The 23,036-nt window shown below is 42.6% G+C and overlaps 1 protein-coding gene across 13 annotated transcripts in view; it reads right to left on the bottom strand.

Annotated features, from left to right (window-relative positions):
- Positions 1 to 23,036, bottom strand: part of KALRN (kalirin RhoGEF kinase) — a 534,490-nt gene that overhangs the window by 492,613 nt on the left and 18,841 nt on the right. The gene's annotated exons all lie outside the window — the stretch shown is intronic.

Below are 23,036 nucleotides of genomic sequence, written 5' to 3'. Positions count from 1 at the left end.
TGCATGGCTGATGCTGGGAGTCCAGCACAGGCATGAGGCACGTGCCTTTCCTGCCACGCGACCAGACGGGTGCATGCCCCCTCCTGAAATATCCACTTCATCAGAACACATTCACGATGGTAATAACTAGGACACAATCTGGTTCAGTGGTTAATAACTCCATCATTATGCTGCGAATTTGGTTGTTTACATCTAACATGAGTGGGAGCACTTGTGCACCCAGTGATTTGGGCACTGCAGCTATAATGATACCAATTTACAATATTCTCCTGACACCATTAGTTAATGGTGGAGTTTATGGGAGAAATTTCTTTACTATACAATATAAGATCTGCACAGAGTTATTCTTCTGCCTTTATTAATATGCCCTTTGACAGTTTCAGTTTACTAACAATAGTTTCAGAGTCGACAACTTGATTGATTTGTCACGTTTTTATCCTCACAAGGTGTAAGAAGACATGTAATTTAGATCTGGCAGCTACAGGTAATCATTTAGCAAATCATACCGCTAGCCACGAACAAACAAGGAACATTATGCCAGTGAATCTCATCCATTACAAGAAGGAAGCAAGGATGTGTTATAGTGAATAGTTTTTTCAATAAATTTGCAGCAGTGGAAGTGAGGAATTTGACTCCCATTGAGAGAGGCACTTGCGATAAAGAACTGAAACATCCAAAACATCATCATGCCTTATGCACATAGCTCCACCAAAATCATACAGATCCTTGATCAGAAATGCAAATTTGGAAAGCAACCTGAAAAGCCCACGCAGTGGGATGGGACATGCCACAAACTGTTACTTGTTCAATGAACAATTACTGGACTTGTTCATTTCTGAAAGAAATGAAAGGGACCTCATCTTCAAATGAACTTCTTCATCCACAATTTAACAAACAAAACAAACCTCTGAACATTGCAGCACTAGGTATAATCAACACATCAGACAGCATTAAGTTAAAACAATGGCTCAGATATCACTAAGCCTCTTATGGGAATTCGGTCAAATCTAGACTTATTTGGATTGCATGGCAGTTTGGGAAATCCAGTAGTAGAGGATCATTTTCCTTCCAATCAAGCTAAAGAACCTGAATTTTTTCTTCCTTACAAGCAAAAAAAGAAAAGAAAAAAAAGAATAATTGCATTGGCCTTGTATAAAATTGCTCAACTGAACCAACTTGTAGCCAGCCTGAAAGCTTAGTGACTGTGTCTGTGCCAAGCCACTTCTGAATAATGGTCCTTGTCTGCTGCTCCTGAGGCTGAGAGCACTCAAGAGGCAACAGAAGCAGCTTATTTCAGAAAACGGTACATCTCATCTTGTTCAGCAATAGCCCACTTTGGCCCCGATTTTATGGTCTGAGAGATAGAAACTAGATGATAAGGAAAAGCACTGATGAGATTTGAAGAAAGCCTTGTCATGGTCTTCTGTGCTTTCAAGCTGATTTATTTGCTCACAAATTTTGAGGACTGGTACAGGAAGTCCATCAAAAAGGAAGAGAGAGTGGCAAGCCCACCCAGCCCAGAGAGCTGGGAGCCCAGCATCTGGCTCAAAAGTCCTGGATGCACCAGTACTGGGCATGCACATGTGTAAAGCAGACCCAAAGCCTTACATGGGCATAAGCAACAAATATCTCGATTTCCATTTATGTCAACAAGGGCTGCAGAGATTCAGTATGTCTGAAAGTAGGCGTGTGTTAACGACATGTCCATATATGGATTTAAATGTCAAAGTTTTTTAGGATGCTGCGTTGAAAATATTGGCCCTTGCTCCTCATAACTGTTAGCACCCGATAACTCTTTAGATTGAAGTGAGAGATTTTTCTTTTACTTCATTCTTATGACAATGTAGCATCACTGGCTTCAAGTTAATTATTACAGAGTAAACCCAAGTGTTAACAGTAAAAATTTAATTCCTAAAATTACATTTAGTAACTAAACAATGCTGAAGTAAATAAACCAGAAGACTTGACTAAGAGAGCAACTTAACCAGCACTGTCTGTGCTTTTGCTGGGCTATAAAGGAGAACTTGTGGATGTTGTGACAAAACTCAGCTTGAAGCTATTAATTTTCCAAACAATGACATAGCCTGATGTTGATCTGAAAGTCGTGAATTAGGAGATGGAAAGAATTCCTGACTTTCAGATTTCATCACATATTTTCATGGTGGGGAAAAAAAAAAAAAAGTTTTGTTTTCCTCATTAGAGGACTGTTGCATCTTTAGGAAGAGCTTTCCTTTTGTTCAGGGTTGCCGTCTTCCTGTGTGGTGTCATTCAGCCCCGCGCTGTGACTCTGTACAGCAGGTCTACGCGGCTTGTACAACTATTAAGAACCACTACAGCAAGACGCTGAGATTAAAAGTAAAACAACACTGCTGCAAACTTCACTCTGAGTTGGAAGTCAAGTTCAATTTTTTTCTGGCTCATGCATCACCACTAATAATACAAATCCTTTCAGGTCCTGTGCTGTGTAAATCCATTACTCGTGAATTATGTCTCCTGTGTCATCTGGCCAACCCTATTTCCTTCTTTGGGGTTGCACACGTGTCACTGGGAGCATAATTTGAAGACAATGAGTTTGTAAATTTGAAGACAATGAGCTTATAGAGGTGGCTTTACGAGATAAATGCAGATAACAATAGTTTTGATAGTGTGTAAACTAGGAAAAGTTTCAGGCTTTTTGGTCAGAGTTGTGGTGGGTCTGTAGAGCAGAGTAACGAACTCCAAGGCCTGACTTTCACTGTGTGCAGTGAGCAGATCTCTGGAGCAAGACCAGTTTATGTCATTTCTTTGCAAAGAACTGTATTTTAATCACTGGGGATGTCATGGTCTAGAGAAAAGGAAACAGGAAAGCGAAGGCTAAAAGCAGCACAAAGGAGGTGTCGAAATGCCCACGTATTTTTGCCTGCTCACTGTGTCCGTCAGGGATGCACTGAGGTCTTTGTTCCAGCTCACAGAGCTGTGCCAGTGCAAGAGTTTCACGTCAATGCAATTAAACCAGGACAACTGTGCTGATGGGGCTGTGGACGCAGCATTTTTAAGAAAAAAAAGGTAAAATTGCTTGTCAGGTTTATTCTAGTCTTTTCCAGGGCAGGATGAGCGCAGCTGTGCTGGCGGAGGTGCATCTGTGCAAGGGCCTTTGGCCAGAAGAACTGTGATGGATACAGGAGCTCAGCGGTGACAACCACATGGCACTGAGGCTACAACTGGTCCAGGAAGTGATTGAAAACCTCACATCAAAAAATCCACATCTCTCCCTGCTGGCTTTCTGAGCAATGAACTGTCACCTCCAAGACCAGTTTGTCCTCAGGCCCCAGTAAGTGGGAGCACTAGCACTACAAATACACGTGAACAGCCCAGAGCCGCTCCCAAGGAAGACGGTGACAAAGTTCCTAGTGATCTTGTTGGAAACAGAAGCTGGCACAAAATGCTGCAAGTAATTGCATGATCTTACTATGACAGTACTCTGAGCAAATCAATACTTAGGCTGCATTTCATTTTGCAAATTAAATCAAGGATTCAATTCTTCTGTCTTGCAGGAAATGTCTCTGCCTTACGAGATACCACAAGGAGAAGAAGAAATAACTCAAATGTGCCTTATAATCAGTTGCATCTATTCTAGGACCACAACCACTAAAATGCCTTAATCACATATTTAGCATTATTGCGGGGCATTAGTATAAAGTAGATTATTTGACTGACTTAATTGTGCATTTCTTATAGTATCACAGTGATTTATTTTAAATGTCTCCTTAACTCCAAACTCCCTGTGCTTGCAGTGCTTGGATTTGGGGAAGTTACAATACAATACTCCCCACCCTCCCCCAGCACCCATGGGGAGGAAGACCTGTCTGGGATTGTATAAACTCAAATGGTACTCTGGCTGTTTACTTCAGCAGATGATTTGGCCCAAAGTATGTTGTAAAGCTCAGGATGGGAGAAAGGAACAGCATGTTCCAGCCTAGAAAGCAGGTCTGAAGGACATCGAACCCCTCCTTAGTCATACTTAGATTGAAACAGCTGATACTGGGAGTGTCCTGAACAGTCTTATTCACTCTACCCCTGCTAGAAAATCATATGATATGCCGGGGTGGAATGCTAATTTTAAATCACACTACAAGCAAACATTTTTAGAAAGAGGTCACATCTAGTAGGTTAGACACAGGGCTGCTGAAAGCCATGAACTCATGGATGGAGATGCTACCCCAGCAGTGCACCCCTCCACACTTTTGGGAAGGTGTTTACCCACCCTCATCCCTCACGTTCTGAAGGGCAATGAGATTTACTGAGCTTGGTAGTCAAGATGAATTAATTACTGACCTGGTTCTTCCCTTAGTTATCTTGCAAGTCTGATTTCACCATCAGTCATGGCTGCAAACAACATTTGTTTCACTGTTCAATCATCGGGCCTCAGGAAATCAAAATACTTGCCCCAACATTAGAGGAAACAGTGGCATAATGTTAAAAATAACTTGGACCATATTTACAACTATCTGATTTAGAGCTAGCTCTACCCACCTGCTTCCTTCCCACTTCCACCTCCAATAAAACTCGTTTCATTCATCTTTGCTTCCATGAGTTCCCCATAAATCATGGTTACACTGCTGTCCTTGTCTCCTTGATTTGATTTTTAAGATTACCTATCAGCTACATTTTCAGATGATTCAGTGAACTTCACTGTTCTGACTTATTAGAAATTGATGACGGTTAAAATAACTTTTGCTATTAAAAGCACAGCCAAAAAAAGAGAACATTTTACTTTGGAGAAAATCCATTTGGATGCACTCACTCCCTTCTAGAAGCCCTAAACAGCTTGATCCAGGAGACCTGCTAAAAAGAAATGTAATTTCTACTTATAGCAGGCTGAAGAAACTTTTCCCTTGGAGATTACATCACTTTGATTGGATGTTATGTTTTCCACCCTGATCTCTCTAGTAAAGTGAAACTGTACGAGAAACATATTGCTCATTGAAAAGCTGCATACAGAACTACTGCAAAACAGGGAGAAAAATACCAAAGGAAATAGAAATGATGAGCCAAATTCTTTCCTGATTTACCCCTGCACAACCAGGTTCAGCTGAAAAGAGCTGCCTTCATTAAGGGAAGGACAAAATCGATAACATTTTCCTTTGAATATTAACTGTTAAAAATGTTCAAAAACAAACCCAAAAGACAGAACAACTCCAGCATGAAATGAAGAACAAGTAACTAGCTGAAATCCAACACTAACATTACAAAACATTTATTTTAGTTTACACCATGTGCATATAAATAGAACACAGTGCAAGCACCACTCTGAGGCAACAAGAAGGTTGCACAAAATAGCATTCAAAAATCAGGAAATGCCAGAATTAAGGTTGCCCAGGCAACCTTAATTTTACCCCCCATGCATATGCATTTTACAACACTGCCTTTAAATACACCATAGCCTTCCATTTCTCAAATAGTATCACATACAGAAGAAAGCTCCTAAGAGCAATAACCAACTTGTCATGTTGTACATGTTGGTGACTTTTGCTTACAGGGAGGAAGCAGATTGGTTTGTAATTTTTCTTATTGCAAGAGTGAATTAATTTCACTCAAAATTTAGCACAAATATGTCCCACAACATCAACTTGGGAAGTGAGTTTTCAGCCATTTCTAAACCTTGGAAAGCAGAAAGTGATTTTCACCCTGACATAAAGTCTGGTACCAACATATTTAAAATAAATACACCTGTGTGGGCAATGTAGCCTTTTCTCACAGTTGAAATTCATGTTCTCCTGAGCTAAACAGATACCATGTTTGCCCTGGCATATTGCCCTCAAGAGACTAGATGAATTAGTTGAGGCAAACCCAGAACTTGTTAAGCTTTGCTAATTCATTTCTCCAACAGGTGAAGACTGGTCCAAGCAATAAACCAGCCCCTGTGAAACAACAGAAAAGAAATCCCCTTTCCTGAAGGAACTGTGGATATGTAAAGCCATAAAGCTGTAGAGAAAATAAATACAAGTACAGGAATGAAATTAATAAACTTTGCAGTAGTTGATGAAGTTAAGGAACTTTCACTAATAATGAACCAAATGAAAATATATATTTCCTCCTCTCCAATACAAGCTAATGAATAAAGAAACGCAAATGGAAGCCACCTTGAAAACATCTAAGTCTAATTATAATGGTGCATTTTGTTTCCAGGACCCTTACTTCCCTCCTGTTTTAACAAGGATCTTAGGCATTTCTGAAAAGCCAATAGGAAAACCTTCAATTTATTTGTGTTTATCTTATTGGCACTTTACAACACAGCACGTTGAACCATTCACCATCAGGACAACTTTCCTGAGAAGGCAAATGGTTACTCACAGTACGAGATAAACCAAAGAGAAGTGGCATAAGAGGCTTCTATTCCCCATGATAACAGGCACTGTAATTCCCCTTTAGATAAGAGTCTATCTCTTCTCTTATTGCCCTCAGACAGTAAAGGGCAGATAGTGCTCCAGCTGAAATCAGTTTGAAAACTCCCTCAATTCCATCAGAATAGATCCAAAATCAGTCCAGCACAGAACAGAGTAGTGCACTTGGGAGCACTGAACCTGGACCGAAGAGACTTGGCTGCACGCCTCATCCTTGCCTGCCACTCCAAGTAAGCTGTGTCCCTTCTGCACACCACTCTTCCTTCACCTGCCAGCTTTCCCTTATCTTCCTATTTACATTACAAGCTCTTTGGGGCAGGTTTCACCTCAAAGTACCTGTTTGTACAGTGCACAGCAAAGCTCAGTCACACAAATAATAATGAAAAAAAAGAGCAGCGAGAAAAAGAGCAACTAAAGCAAAGACCTTGAGTTGTACAAAACAATCCATGGCTTGGATAGGCAGAGCTTGTGACAGATTCTTTCCTACTCCCATTAAGTTGATGGCAAAGCTCCCATTAGCCTTAATGAGAGCAGGATCAGACGCAGCCTGTGTACACTGAAAACTTTCAAAAGGCCAAAAACCGTCTAGCTTGAATGACATACAGCATTTCAGTTCCTATGGAAATTTCAAATTCCTATCGAGTGTGTGATGCAGTCAGTCCTGAGCCACGAGTTACATCCATTTCCGAGCACAAAGGCTCCTCAAGGACCCAGGCACCTCAGAAGCACTGCATGCTTTATGAGAAACTTTGGTCACCCAGCCAATAATACTTACAACAAAAATAATATTTTCCATTCTCACATATTGCTAAGTTGTAAACTGTTCCTTAGATACCTGGACATGGAGTTTATGAGAAACACATGTAAAATCCTGACAAGCAAACCTTGTTTATACCTTTACACAAAATAACTACTGAAAGGACCAATTTTCAGAAGATGCCTGTTGGGACCTCTCAGGTATGCAGCATGCCAAAGACATCATCAAGCAATGCGCTTCAGATGCTGCTCTGCTTTCCCTGAGATGCATGCCACCCCCTGAAACTTCCCTTGCTTTTTTCCCAGGGCGGATATCACCCTGATGGTTGCCTTCAAATGTCACCAGTGACTCAGTAAGAGCTTGTCGAGCTTTCCCAGTAAAAGGATTAAAAATTCTTATGTTCAAGATAATTCCTCGTAGTATCCACTGTCTGGTTTAAATCACTACTGGGTGAACACCATATCTTTGTGATGTTCACTGGGATGTGACAAAAACCTTCCTACTCAGCTCAGAAGATGCAAGACCTGATAAGCAGCTCTACATTTGCAAATCAGCCAGAGGATTCTGTCATGTCCTTCTTGTGGACTACATAACATCTCTATTTTCACTTGTAACACCAAAAATAAGGAAAAGTCAGCACAGTAAGGACTTTCTGTTGCTAAAAACTGTAATTCCCAAACACTTAATGCAAATGAATCTGCTTTAACTGGCTGCAAAGTTGGTGGGTGGCTTTTTGTTGTTTTGGTTTTAACGTATGTGCTTCAATGTGACAGTCTATGAACGGATCTCAGTCACAGCTATGGTGACTGTGCACTAATGACATTACTCCATCCCTCTCTTATCACTTACAAAGCGGATGGGAACAAGTAATTGGGTACTTGCTTTCAATTATTTTCTCCTACTGTATCTTTTCTGTATCATTTCATGATGTCCTTGGGTTAACTTGACCTTTATACTTTCCAACAGAGCAAATGAAGAAGTGCATTAAAAATTGGTTTTGTACTTCTTGTAGCAATGCCTCAATGTGACTAAGCTGTTTTATATGAAATCTAGGATGACAGAAAGCTGTTTTTGCCTACTTAGATACACATACTCATTGAAAGTACACCAGGCAAATACACCTTTCGGCTTTGCATTCTTATGTCGTTTTAATCCCCAGAGCAGTACATTTGGCTCTAATATATCACTCAGTACCTTAACTGATAAAAATGGATTCACTGTAGATGAGCAGTGCTGTAACAGAATAAAATGTGGTGCTAGAAAGCCTGGGTTTACTCAGCAAGAAATCTTCATCCTCTACATTCACCAAAATGTGTCCCCTTACCTAAAATTAGACTAGAACATTAGAGTTTCATTTCCAGTTTTTATCTCTCTTACTTTTAGCTACAGCTTCCTACAAACTGTGTCACAGACAAAAGCAACCACTAACGAAGTGCTATAAAACTTACACTCTGGGCAACAAAATCTCTCCAAAATTATGATCAGAAGAGTAGCTTTGGTTTATGTCATTTTAAAGGATCTGATACACTGCCATTTAGTCCTCTACACCACCTGGTATCACCACAAGCTGGCTTGGCATTCCCTGTATTTTTAGAGAAATTCTATTTCTCAGCCCATTTTACAAGTTGTGTTTGTTTATTTATTTACTTATTAGTGTGCAGGTAAGAAATAACCTGAGAAAACAACTGTGGTCTGTAAGAAGTGATAGATGTGCAAACTAGAAGTGTCTCTTTTGTTGAATACACATAATATTTTTAGCATGAAACCAGCAGCATAATGTCCCTACTGAATTTAGGATACAATTAGAAGAACTTTGTTGTCTTGGAACTTTGGTAAATACTCTTTGAAGATTTCTGAGGCCCTTTGCAAGCTGAATCTGTTTAAATCAGCAGTTATAAACGTAAACACCTAATGAGGGTGCCGAATAAACTGTACTTTGACTAACTCTAAATTATAAAACTGAAGCTGGGAGCTGACGAACTGGGCATTAAGTTTATCATACACATAGAAAAACAGCAAAGTGGGTACCTCCCTCACCCTGATTTTAGAATTAATACACCAGTGCAATAGTGAACAAGAAATCTCATCCATCACTGTTTGTCTAAAAGACAAATCTGAAACTAGAACTTGAAGAATTTCAGCCCTTTTAGAAGATTTTGAAAAGCTCTTAATCCACCATCTCTTCAGACATGAAGATGATCTTCAACTGTTAAAATCACCCTCCAAAACTGTCAGTGGTAGAAAGGACAGATGTGCCCAGCATACAGAGAAACTCACTACAAGACAACAAAGAAAAGGAAAGAAAAGAGAGGGGAATCCCAGTGGTCCCATCATTGAGGGATGGATGAAGACAATGGCTTTAAGTGGAATCTCAAGAACTTCACTCATACGTGCCAACTGTTCCAGTCGGACAAGCTTAGAGGGACATCCAACATGTTATTCCCTAAAAGCTAAGTTGTTATTTCTTAAGACTAGCATGTAGCTCTCTGGAGATCGCTGCCTCCTATTTATACGATGACTGTTTAGTACTATGTGTTGCTAATGCCAGCACTCAGGAAACACAGACACCACCCAAAGAGTTTGTTTTTTATTTAAAAAAAAAAAAAAAAAAAAAGGTGCAACCACAGAGCATAGCTTATCATAATAGCTTATCATAGTGATGCCAGGCAGTCACGTAAGCTCATGGAGAAAACCATGCATTCCTAGAGATGATGAGATTTTTAAATTACTATTATTTACAAGTTGTTATTCATTTAGACAACCACCGTGTGCACCATTTCATGGATCCATCACTGTTATCCCCAAGTTCTCCTCCCTCCGTACTCATCCGAACTGTTCACCTTCATCTGTCCCATCTCATGCATTTAGTGAGCTCAACACTTGCTGGTGTAGACTGTCACATACCCCTTGAATGACCAATACAGCCAGATCTGACTGACGCCTCAACTTATTTGCCATAAATAAATATCAAGTACCTCTGCTTGCCATCAAACCACAAGGGTAACGACTTCACCATCAGTGAGGTCTCAAGGAGTTCTGCCTTCTTTTAGAGGAAAAAGAGGCAAATAAGCTCATGGAGGAGTCTGGGCAGTGCACTTACATTAATGGGGCAGTGTGAAGGCTTGGTACCGAAAACCTGGTTTTCTTGACTGCCTGGCAGATGCTCATAAGGGTAGCTATTATTACTGTAGTGTTTCTGCTCTTTTCTTTAAAATCCAACAAAGCAGGCTCAGGCTGTTATGACCTGCACCAGTATATCACATATGAGAGATCATCTTTCTGTTGGAAGTGTGCATGTAAGGCTGCCAAAACAGGCAGATACATTCCCTTCATTTCTCACTTCCATCAAATGCAGACAGTTTGTCTGACCATTACTCTCCCAGAGCCTGTCTGAGGTTACTACACGGGTGACAGTGGGGTTATTTCACCTAACACAGCCAGCAGCTTACTGCTTGCTTGGGGCAACAGGAGGAGGAAGCTTAAGGGAGCCAGGTCAACCAGCTTCTCACTGGTTTCTTGGTTGTAATCCAACCCATTAACAGGCCAGCAATCCCTCTGAGGCTCCGGCTCCAGCTCTGTGAAAGCCTTTCCCTGTCCTCCTTTACTACTAATTCAAAGAGTATCAGACAAAATGCTCAAGCAAAATTTGGACCATGTCAGAGCCAGGCGCTCTAATTTTTTTTACAAGAGGCTGTGGTGGGAGAAAGGAGGTCCTGCAGTTAAGCATGAGAAAATTGAATCCACTTCTGTTCCCCCACCACTGTCAAATCCTAGCATTTCACCCACCTCTCCATGCTTTCATGCCATCTGTAAAACAGAGATGCTAATAATCCCCCACGTCTCACAGCTGTTCTATGAATTAACTCACCAGGGCTCAGTGGTGTTTCAGTACTGGTGACGGGAGCTAACAGGACATACACAACATCACCTCTTTTCTTTGTCAGCTTATTAATTACTGCACATATTCTCCAGGTCTTGCAACTGAGTGTGTTTTAATGGCTGAAATAAATAAATAAATGAGAGCAAATAACCTTTCACTGCCTATAAATCAACCATCTGTCGCATTCTTGGATATGACAAAACTTCTAATCAATATATAATTTTCACCCTGTTTTAATGAGTGTTGCTGTATTGCTACCTACTGCTGATTATGGTTATGTCTCCTGTTGGACTGGTATTAAACAGTTCTGTAATGGGAGATGATGCCAGCCCAAAGCCTTCATCATTTAGTCATACCGGATAAGCCTGCACGCATGAAGTGCATGTTTGTATTACATATTTCACTCAGCTTCCTAAACTGGAGACAGCAACAGCTTTACAACCATAGCAGAGCCTAAAAATTAAAAAGCAGTCATGGTAACTTTTGCAGAACCTTTTCATGGAATAACTAAGGACTTTTTCATAGTTTGTTTCAGCCTAAATGGACTTCTCTCACACTGTCTGGGCTGCATCTCCTTCTGTTGGGATTTAAGGAGCACATGAACCAAATACTTAAATGGGAAGCATCCAAGGAATAGTTAACTGTTGAGAGATGGGAATTTGGGATGGTCCTCTTCCTTCTGGGTCATGAATAACTAGAGCTGGGAAGAGAAAGGCTGTTGCCTAATGCAGGATTTTAGTATTTAAAAACCTGGTTTTCTTCCAAAAGAAAAATGGGGCCCTAGTGGCTTGGCAGCCTGCTCCTGAGCCACAGATCCTGTGATGCCAGGATCCTCAGCCCCACAGCGGTTTGCACACCCGGCTGCCCTGGCACCACGTACCCTCCCAAGAAGGCATCACCAGCCCCACAGCGGCTCACACAGCTGTGGGGACCCTGGGAAAGGTCCAACTTCTGTTTCAGGAAAATATACAGCTCCTTTTAAAGCAGGAAATCCAGTGAAATAAATTTCTCTTATCAGCTTTAATGTAAATATGACAGTTCAGGATGGTGTGGAGTAAAGTGAGATCTCAAATGATCTCAAGTAAGATCAGGTATAGTTTCCTTGCAACTTGTGCAAGAATAGCCTTTGTAGTCCAGTTTGGGTCATACTCTGCTTCACAGGTGTATTGGTTTTGTGTGGCAAGGTTTTGGTAGCAGGTGGGGTTACAGGGGTGGCTTCTGTAAGAAGCTGCTGGAAGCTTCCCCTGTGTTCAACAGAGCCCATACCAGCCGGCTCTAAGACAGACCCGCCGCCGGCCAAGGCCGAGCCAATCAGCGATAGTGGTAACGCCTCTGTGATAACATTTTTAAGAAGGAAAAAAGTTGGGACGGCAGTATTTCGGCAGCCGGAGAGAGGAGTGAGAACATGTAAGAGAAACAACCCTGCGGACACCAAGGTCAGTGAAGAAGGAGGGGGAGGAGATGCTCCAGGCGCCGGAGCAGAGATTCCCCTGCAGCCCGTGGTGAAGACCATGGTGAGGCAGGCTGTCCCCCTGCAGTCCATGGAGGTCCACGGTGGAGCAGATCTCCACCTGCAGCCCGTGGAGGACCCCACGCCGGAGCAGGTGGGTTCCCGAAGGAGGCTGTGACCCCGTGGGAACCCCGCGCTGGAGCAGGCTCCTGGCAGGACCTGCGGATCTGTGGAGAGAGGAGCCCACGGAGCAGGTTTTCTGGCAGGACTTGTGACCCCGTGGGGGGCCCACGCTGGAGCAGTCTGTGCCTGAAGGACTGCAGCCCAGGGAAAGGACCCACGCTGGAGCAGTTCGTGAAGAACTGCAGCCCGTGGGAAGGACCCACGTTGGAGAAGTTCATGGAGGACTGTCTCCCGTGGGTGGGACCCCACGCTGGAGCAGGGGAAGAGTGTGATGAGTCCTCCCCCTGAGGAGGATGAAGCGGCAGAAAATAACGTGTGATGAACTGACCGTAAACCCCATCCCCGTCCCCCTGTGCCGCTGGGGGGGTGGTAGAGAATCCGGGAGTGAAGTTGTGCCCGGGAAGAAGGGAGGGGTGGAGGGAAGGTGTTCTGAGATTTGGTTTTATTTCTCATTACCCTACTCCGGTTGATTTGTAATAAATCAAGTTAATTTTTCCCCAAACTGAGTCTGTTTTGCCCGTGACAGTAATTGTTGAGTGATCTCTCCTATCCTTATCTCGACCCACAAGCTCTTTGTTATATTTTCTCTCCCCTGTCCAGTTGAGAAGGAGGGGGAGTGATAGAACAGCTCTGGTGGGCACCTGGCATCCAGCCAGGGTTAACCCATCGCAACAGGAAGTGTGACTGTAGATGCAAGAATTTGGAAAAACTGGAATTGGATTTTATTGTTAAAAAAAACCCAAACCAAATCCCAACCAAAACACAGAAAGGCCATAGTCAACAAATAACAACCACCAAATAAATATAATTAGTTCACTTTCTATATTTCCATATCATCACCTTGTAGGAATGTGATTTAAAGTTTAAATTCTAACTTTCCTACTGCGCCTCCCAGTCCAGCACAGAGCAGCAGAGAGAGAAACCACTGCACAGCAAGAACACGCTTTTTCAGCCCTGGCACTCAGGAGGACAGGCAACACTGCAGATACGATGAGAGGGACAGACAGGCAGCCCCTCATTTCACGCATGGAGAATGGCCCCTTGTAACATTTGGTTCTATTTTTTGGTCCTCAATTGGTTTAAAAAGCACTGTGTGACTTGGTAGAAGGCAAAATTACAGACAGGAGCAATTCTTCAGTTCAGGTAAACTGTCATAGACTATTTTGTAGGGGGACAACTGTGAATAAAATGCAATGGATGGAACTGGAGGAAATCTGGGAGTAGATCTGGGCTCACTGGAGCACAAAACACCAAATAAAAGTTCAAACATTTCAGCTGCCTTCCCAACAGCCCCCAAACTGTTCATACCGCATCCTCAAGATTGGGAAGATCCAGGTCTGGAGGGCAGCTCAGTGCCTGTCGAGGCTGGTGCTGGTCCTGGACAGAGCCAAACCCCACAGGCACACACTGAGCCTTTGCTTTCCTGGTAAAAGCCGCAGTGCTGTGACTCACAGCACCCAGCTTATTTCATGTGCGAGTTAGCTGAGTCCACATGCACTAGGATGGCGCAGCAACAAGGGACACTGAGCCTGGAGACTTGGGTTTCATCCCAGATTACACCCTGACCCACTGCACACTGCAAATGAGGTTCCTTGCTTCTCCAGGAGGCAATGCTCCCTTGATGACAGGCAATGGAAACTCAGGCGGGGAAGAAAATAAAATTTTTAAAAAAATTAAAACAACAACAACAAAAAAATCAGGATCATGATCTCCAGTGTCTCCATTGCAGGATGCAAAAGCCACTTCTTTCAGCAGGCTACCCACAAGGAGGCCACATAAAATCCCCCACTTCACACACAGATAAACAAAGCCCAGATGGTGCTGGGGAGAGACAGAGGGAAACCTCTCTGTATGTGCACACTTTATAATTTGGGGAAAACTTGCAGATACCAGGGCACAGAGCTTTCATACACCAGCAGACAGATGGAAATTTGAGCAAGCCTCCAATATCGCTGCTACGCTACTGCTTTTAATCTCTGCTAGAACAGCAATGAAAGAAAGGATCAGGCAACTACAGGAAAGGGAATTTTTGGTGATTGGAGCAGACCTGGCTGGCTCCATAAATCACTGCCCTCTCTGTTCCTCTCTGCTGCAGAATGATCTAACCTTACTGAAGGCAGTGGCAAAGCTCTCATTGACTTCACTGGAAGGACGATTACTGGAAACAGCTACACTAGAGGTGTGAGGAACCCAGATTCTAACTAACATTTTAATAACCTACAAAGGCCTTGCTTCTTGCTTCTTTAAAGGGTGTTAACCTTTTAAAACATTGACAATTTAGCTGGTTACAAATTCACCCCATGAAGAGCAAACTGGGGCAGAAAAGGGTCCGAGACACACCATTTAATACTTGCCAGAGCTGCATTTGTCATTCTAAGCTCCTAATTGCACTATTTAGAGAAAATATATTTTTCCTTCTTAAATTTTCTCTGCACTAGGCTCTAGGCTGCATGTCTGAGACATTGAGTGAACTGGTCTGTCACAGCACCTAGTCACCAAACTAAGCAATAACAGCAACCATGGATAGCAAAAATCAGAAAATTGACCTTTTGTTGCTACCACAGTCTTACTTGGTGTGGAAGCTCAAACATGCCATTATTAATGAATCAGACCAGCAGTATTTCTGTCTCTTGGCTTGTTCAGAACAGACAAAACTACCTCATCATTTCTGCTGCATGAGCACATAGTACACTACCACAGGCTGCTCTTCGTAAGTCCTACCCCCATGGTGGGCATAGGGATGCTCCAGCTAACCACAGTATAAGTTATTCTGCATCTCATAGACTCTAAAAGCTACAGCCAACACCTTGGCTACTTTACATTGGACACCTATTTAACATTCTTGAACAAGTGACTTCATTTGCAGAAGCCAGAGAGCTGTGTTATTGCTCTTTTCCAAAATGCAGTCTCAACTCATATACAAGTCCAAAATGTACTTATATGTCTAATATTAGGAACTGCAATCTGAATCTTTTAGCCTAAGCATCCATAAGGCTCTGGTATCAAAACTCACTTTCACAATGGTGAAAAAGAGACATTTATGTGTTGCTTACAAATTGCAGTATTTGGTGATGTCCTGGTTTCAGCTGGGACAGAGTTAATTTTCTTTCTAGTAGCTGGTATAGTGTTATGTTTTGGATTTAGTATGAGAATAATAATGGTAACACACTGATGTTTTCAGTTGTTGCTAAGTAGTGTTTAGACTAAATCAAGGATTTTTCAGCTTCTCATGCCCAGCCAGCAAGAAGGCTGGAGGGGCACAAGAAGTTGGGAGGGGACACAGCCAGGGCAGCTGACCCAAACCAGCCAAAGGGCTATTCTCAGAAAATCACTATTATTTAAGATCTACATACAGAGCAGCTTTTCTGTTGGATACAGGGAGATATGTACGACAATAGGGGAAGAAAAAAATACATTTGGCAGAAGTCCTACAGAATGAAGTTTGGTGTTATAAAAGACAGCTCGTAGCAATATATTGTGCTACCCTGGCAATGTGGTAAATGCAGAACCTGCACTAATGCCAAGGCACTCCAACATGCACATGTAAGTCATGTCCAGGGTAGATGGGGCTATAACTATTGCCAGCTCTTCTAAGCAGTCCCCAAGGAATCATCCCAGCCTGAAGGATGAAGCACATCTTCTGATGCTTTAAGCCACAACCAGTTCAATGTTCTCTCTATGGCTTTGGTCATGCCAGTGTGACAAGTCAAAACCAAAAAGTACGTCTGAACTTATTTTTTTTTAAATGTGAAACTAAAACTCCTAGAATAAATAAGATTTATGTTCCACATCATCTGCAAGCCATGCAAATACAGATATTACTGTTCTCCTACTCCAGACTGCTGCTTTTCCAGAGCACAATGTCCGGTATTTGTCTTAATTCTTTCTGTTCACCCTCCCAGGGCAAGGCCAGTAATTGCCAATGCTTTTATGCTGTGCTATCCAGACCAGCCTTGCTGCATGAATACTGAAACACATGAGGAAGCACTGAGGAGCATAACACAATCCACCTCATAGAAACAAAGACAACATGAAGACAAGTTAAAAAGCTGGAACTATCCAAATAGGAGCAAGGCTGAATGATACCCAAACCAGGTGCAGGGCAAATAAACCCAGCTTTCCTAAATTCATTTATTTTTCTAAAGAGCTGGACAATAAATTAGACAAGAAGTATGACCATGATGTAGGAAAAAATAAAAAAATAAAAAAATAAAAAAAAAAGACATTTGCCAAGAAGTCTCTAGAAACTGATTTTCCACTAAGGAAGTAATAATTATTTGGAATCACCTGTAAGATTTTTAAAACAAATTCACTGTAATATCCAAGTGTCATATGGATTACATTTTTCAAAGGAAATACAATAAGTGGGAGAGGAAACTACATAATGAATGGATTTTTCCCTTTTAATTCTTCACATTTTACTTCAGAGACAAAAATTCACTTATATATACAGGAAAATATCCTTTTCCTCTTAGACATCCTAAATCACATTCAGTGGACAGATTATGGGCATATGGACCTACTATGAAGGTACAGAAGAGGGGAAGGAAACTCTGACCTTATTTCACTACTTGGTTTGCTTAAGGCAAGAGCTTCTGACATGAACAGTCACATATATGGCCTCAGAACGTAAATACTAACCACCACAAAAGATGCTACAGCATGCACTAGCCCCGGTTTCTAAACACCTTTTTAGGAACAACCAGCACACCCCAGAAAATTTAAGAAGTTGGTAGCATCTATTCAAACTCTTGGCTTAAAACCCAATTTCCAGGTTTTTCCCTAATTTCTTCATTTTAATGAGGTATAGCGCATCTTTCCATGTGATCAGCTGTGTGTAACAAACTCTCAGGGGGACCGGGCTTGATCCTGCTGCAGGAGGCCACCCAGACTGCTCTGAGATGTTACCCAAGGCAGGATTTTGAGAGCTGCTGGAAGGAAGACAACAATTCACACGTGAAAACAATTTCAATAAAGTTGCAATAACCCTGTTGCAGATAAGCGCTGTTCACGTTGTCCCCAGTGAGGGTAGGGACGCCACCCCCAGCATGCTGGACGTTGTGCTTATCACTGCCTTGTACCTTGACTCCTTCCTCTGAGTCACTTCGGTAAGCTTTAATTTTCTTTAATCATCTGTAATCAGTGGGAAAATTCCAAATTCACACCAATAGGAAAATTAGGCTCCATTTACTTGTTAAACATCCCTTATTTCTGCTCAGGTTTTGCACTCTGTAATAAAATAAATAAAAAACAGCTTTATCTCACCTAAACTGCTATGAGACATGACAACAAATCTGTCAGTCTCATAACCCAACACCACATGTATCTGTCTTTCCTTGCCATAAATTTCTGCTCGAGCAGCAGGAATATGACAGCTGTACCATGCACTGGCATATTTGCAACACTAAACCTCTCCAGAGCAGCTTGATGAAGGGATGAAAGCTCCATACCCCCTAGTGAAACAAAGCAAGCAAGGGAGATAAATCCCAAACTGCCTTGGTGGCTAACAGCACTTGCACAGTTTGGTGAATACATACGCAGGAGAGCAGGAGGAAGCAGAGTTTGCAAACTGCAGCCTCTGTTGTCCTTCTGGAACTATGATACTTTATGACTTCCAAATAGCTAGAAAATTGACTGCAGCTCCATGGTAAATTGCTGCTTTCCCCCATACACACACTCCCTATATATTCACACTATATTCTGCAATATTTATCAATGGGAGCAGGGGATTTTCTTTTATTTCAAGACTTATCTTTGAAGTAAATAAGTGAGGGAGGGGGGAATTGCCATCTTTAAAGAATTACTTATCCTTAGGTCTACCAATTTCCAAGTATTCCACACAAACAGCAGCCCCGGGACCTCTTTGACCCACCAGACTCCCAAAATAAAATTTAAAAAAAAAGTATAAAAATATGCAGGGAACTAACTATGTTTGTTTAGTAAGAATCTTGCTTTTCCTTCTCATATGCCCTCCTCACATGTTGTAATCATACGGGCAGTAGTTGATGCAAATCTTAAGGTCTTTCTGCAGTCTTTGAAACTATCCCATATATACTGGTGGCATAGGTCCCCGAAGCCCCCTTTCTCCCACATGGTTAAATCTCTAGTCTTTGTACATGCTATTCAGAGTATCAGTTGCCTTTGCTGCTTAAATTGCTACACCTAACCCAGGATCTCTAAATTGCCCTTGTCTTTTAAAGTAGTTATTCTTACCAATGATGTAACCAAGGGCTTGTAAATTTAATAACATGCTGAGCTGGCCCCACCATAAATAACTATATTAGAGACAGTAATATCAAGTAGGACAAACTGGAGGCACATTGCATCAGGGAGACTATCTGCCCTTATCCCACAAAGAAGTGAATAAATAGTGATCTGGAGCATCTTTGTGACAAGGAAAAGCTCTGGGCTCTTTTGAAGGCATTATGAACATCTTTCCACAAGGAATCATGTCCACAGAGAGAAACTTTGCTTCTGAAGGTTTCCATGAGCTTCGGATGCCTGTACATGAAATGTAAAAGCCAAGTGCATCCATCGTGTAAGGTATAACTTAGCCAGCACACCCACAAGGGAATCACATACAACTCCACTGGTTGTGTCCACACCAGTCCTCACAAATTGGCTCAGGAGCCGACATGAGTACAACATGGGCACAGATCTGCCTGTCTGCTCTCTCCATGGGGTCTGGCCTGCAAGCTGCCTGGGGAAACTCCTGCAAGAAGCCCACCAACAGCCCATCATGTGCTCCTCATACCCTCTAGCCTACATCTCTGTGACGCTGAAACCACGCCAAAATGCCAGGTGTACCCACGCACATCTGTGCAATCCCATATGCTCCGAGATATGGACCCCATCTACCCCTAGTACCAAATCTGCAGATTCACTGAAATACAACATGGCAACTGGTTTCACTAGTTGGTGCTCCGGCAAGGCAGGGGTGTACTCATCTCCAGGTAAAATTCTTCCTGCTGAATTATTCCAATTGACCAGAAGCATGCTGGGTGCTTCAGAGAAACACAGACATAACCCCAGACCTGCCAGAACTCAGAAACAAAAATAAGACAAATCTGTATTAAAGTGCATCATTATTCAATGAGTGGAGGCATTACCATGCAGACAAGACAGAGAGAGAGGGAAGAAGCAACTCCATCAGAGCACCCATCAATCACTATGGCACGAACAGAGCCAACAGCTCCATTAACTCTGGCATGTGCAGGTCGCAGGCTTGCTTGCTTGTTTGTTTTTTAATATATTACCAGCCTCATTTTGAATGTAAATATTAAAGCGTGGTAATTTACTGGTGATGCAAGCAGAATGGCTTTTTAGGCAATGCTTAACCAACTAGAACCAGCTGGAGCACAAGTCTTATGAGGAGCAGCTGAGGGAACTGGGGTTGTTTAGTCTGGAGAAAAGGAGGCTGAGGGGAGACCTTATCGCTCTCTACAACTACCTGAAGGGGGGTTGTAGTGAGGTGGGTGTTGGTCTCTTCTGTCAGGTGGCTGGTGATAGGACAAGAGGAAATGGCCTCAAGTTGAGGCAAGGGAGGTTTAGGTTGGGTATTAGGAAAAATTTCTTTACCAAAAGGGCTGTCAGGCATTGGAACAGGCTGCCCAGGGAAGTGGTTGAGTCACCATCCCTGGAGGTATTCAAAAAGCGCGTAGACAAGGCACTTCAGAACATGGTTTAGTGGGCATGGATGATGGTTGGACTCGATGATCTTGAAGGTCTTTTCCAACCTAAATGATTCTATGATTCAAGTTGGAAGAGCAGGGCTGAACAAGGAGTTTCCAGCAAAAATTTCTTCTCACTATGAAATATGGCTTTGACTCAGCAAAATAATCACAGGAAAGTGTCCCTTGTTCTCCAAAAAAACCTTAATATTTCTGTTGGAAAATGTAAACCACTCATGAACTAACAACTTCTATTCTAATTTTCTGGGAAGCTTTCAAACAAAATTTTTCTGTTATTAGTGTTTTTGTCAAAACATATCAAATTAATCTGTTTTTCTTTTTTCAACCAAAAGCTGAAGAGGTTTCTCCTGAAATCATCAATAAATATGGACATTTTTATTGTTACCACCAAAATTTTCAGGATGAGATGACATGGAGACCATTGCACTACTGGTATGCAGAGATAGCATGGAAAAAGCATGAGAAATGGTAAGTGAAACAGCCTGAATACCATGAAATTGGACTGAATTCTACAAATAAAAGACAGTTGTTGCAGAAAAGTAGTGTTTAAGGTTAAAAGTAGCCAACTGCAGCTCAAGCCATGAGCTCACAAACTCCTGGCCTCTGGGCAGGTATGATTTGAAGGAGACCAAACAGTGCTACATATGCCAAGTATTCCCAGAAAACACAACCAAATCATAGCAAAAGCATCTGGGATGCAGCTTTTCCTGCGTTTTTGTGTCAGTCAAGCTCATTTCCAGAAACGCAGATAAACCATTCATGCACAGAGGTTTCCAAAATGCTTAAGACAGCTTGTAGGCTGCATATAGACTTGTCTCTGCATATAACACAGCAAGCAGGAGGACCTAGACTGGCAGCACATGCTCATAACACAGGACAAATTGTAGATTTGCTGAACACAACCAGCTGAGGCCAGACTCTGCTCTGGGACTGCTCAGCCCACTGGTGTCCCAGCCATGGGATTTTGCATCCCGTCTCCACAGGTGTAAATGACCCCACAGACTGCACAGCAGCAGAGTCAGCCCTTCGGGTTGGACTCATGGCTGTTCCCTCATGCTACAGCCCTGGGTGCATGCATGAGGGAGTGTGCTTCAAGTACGACTCAATTTATTTCTCCCCATATAAATAATACCTATTGAAAAAACAACTGGGTTTAAACGACTACAACAAAATTAAAACCACCAAAAACAAGCTGATGGGCTGAGATGAAAGATACTGTATTTATTCTGTGAAGGACAAGCATATAATGCATTCGATGACCCAGAAAAACATACTGCAACATCTAGGTCTGTTTGTTACAAGTAAATGTCAAGGCAACTGAAAGAAGGAGAGGTCAAGCCTTCGCCTCAGACAGCCAGAGGAAGCACCTAGTCGCGCTGTGAATGCATTTGGAAATAAACACCGACAAGAGAAAGTAATTTCTCTTTGGTTGTCATCAGCTTCAGGGCTAGAAGACATGAAGCTGTCACACACCATCATCAACACTCCTGCAACATGCACCACATGGGACTATTAAAGGCAATGATATGGGCCCCAGCATTCGGGGGGCACCCCGTCCAATGGTCCGGGCATCTCTCCTCACCCACCATGCACCATACACGTCACTGCAGCGGGGCTTCCTCCATTTGTTTATATGGATGCTCAACTCTCCTGAATGAGCCTACGCACCAAAATAGGATTCCCTTGCTGTCGCCTCCACCAGAAACTGGACGAGGTCCCATGTTGGAAATAACACGTTGCCCTGGTGAGGAGCTGGATCACGGTATCCAGTGCATGTGCTATGGGAACAAGGGGATCGTATCTCCTGGGGAGAGGAGACGGGGCAAGATGCTCTTTTATAGCTGAGGGTATCTTGGAGATGTCTGCTGGCAAGTGACACAGAGTGGTGGCTTGCTGTGCAGACAGGTCACAGCGTGTGGACATGACCTGCATAACCACTGTCAACAGGTTCCCCAAGGGGAAAGAAAGGGGGCATAACTCTGCTCTCATGCACACTGATGTTAAACCAGAGTAATTGAGTCTCAGCACAGCAGAAATCAATGAGATCACTGTCAAGTCCAATGTCAAACACACACACACTTACAAACTTGCCCAAGATAGCATTACAGGGATTTTTATACTATCCTTTGTGAACTAAAATCTTGAATGTTTCCATTCAGGTTTTGCAGAAAGCCTTGCTATATCTGCCCTTTATCAGCATGTTTAGAAGGCTGTGAAAACCCACAGAGCATGTCTCACGTCAAGACTACATATGTGCCAGTCATGTGCATAAAAATCTGATAATCACTGCTGTTATCCAGAAAATATTGCCTGGGTAACAGCTTCCTTACAGCCCATGAAAGCAAGTGCAGTTTAGAAGAACCTTGCTCTAAATTGCCTGTAGGGGGAAAAAACAGGCACTACCAGGCCCTTGGGCAGGAATGTACAAGTACATCTACTATAGCTGGCATCAGACTGCAAACCGATAATCAGAGGCCAAACCTGGGAAACACCAGCTGCATTTCTAGCCCTTAGACTATTTCATTATTTCCTATAAAACAAGGCTATTGTATAGGACAAAAGCCAGGGCAGCTTACCGAACTCGCTCACAATTAGCGTTACTCAGCCTGTGGCCCAACTCACGGCTCGGCTGCAGCAGAGCTGGGTTACCGCCCCCTCCAATCTGTCACTATATCTGTAGGCAGTCACTCCC

Source organism: Harpia harpyja, chromosome 7, assembly GCF_026419915.1.
Source record: "Harpia harpyja isolate bHarHar1 chromosome 7, bHarHar1 primary haplotype, whole genome shotgun sequence".
In the NCBI taxonomy this organism is placed as follows: Eukaryota; Metazoa; Chordata; class Aves; order Accipitriformes; family Accipitridae; genus Harpia; species Harpia harpyja.
This window is presented reverse-complemented; position numbering and strand designations above follow the sequence as displayed.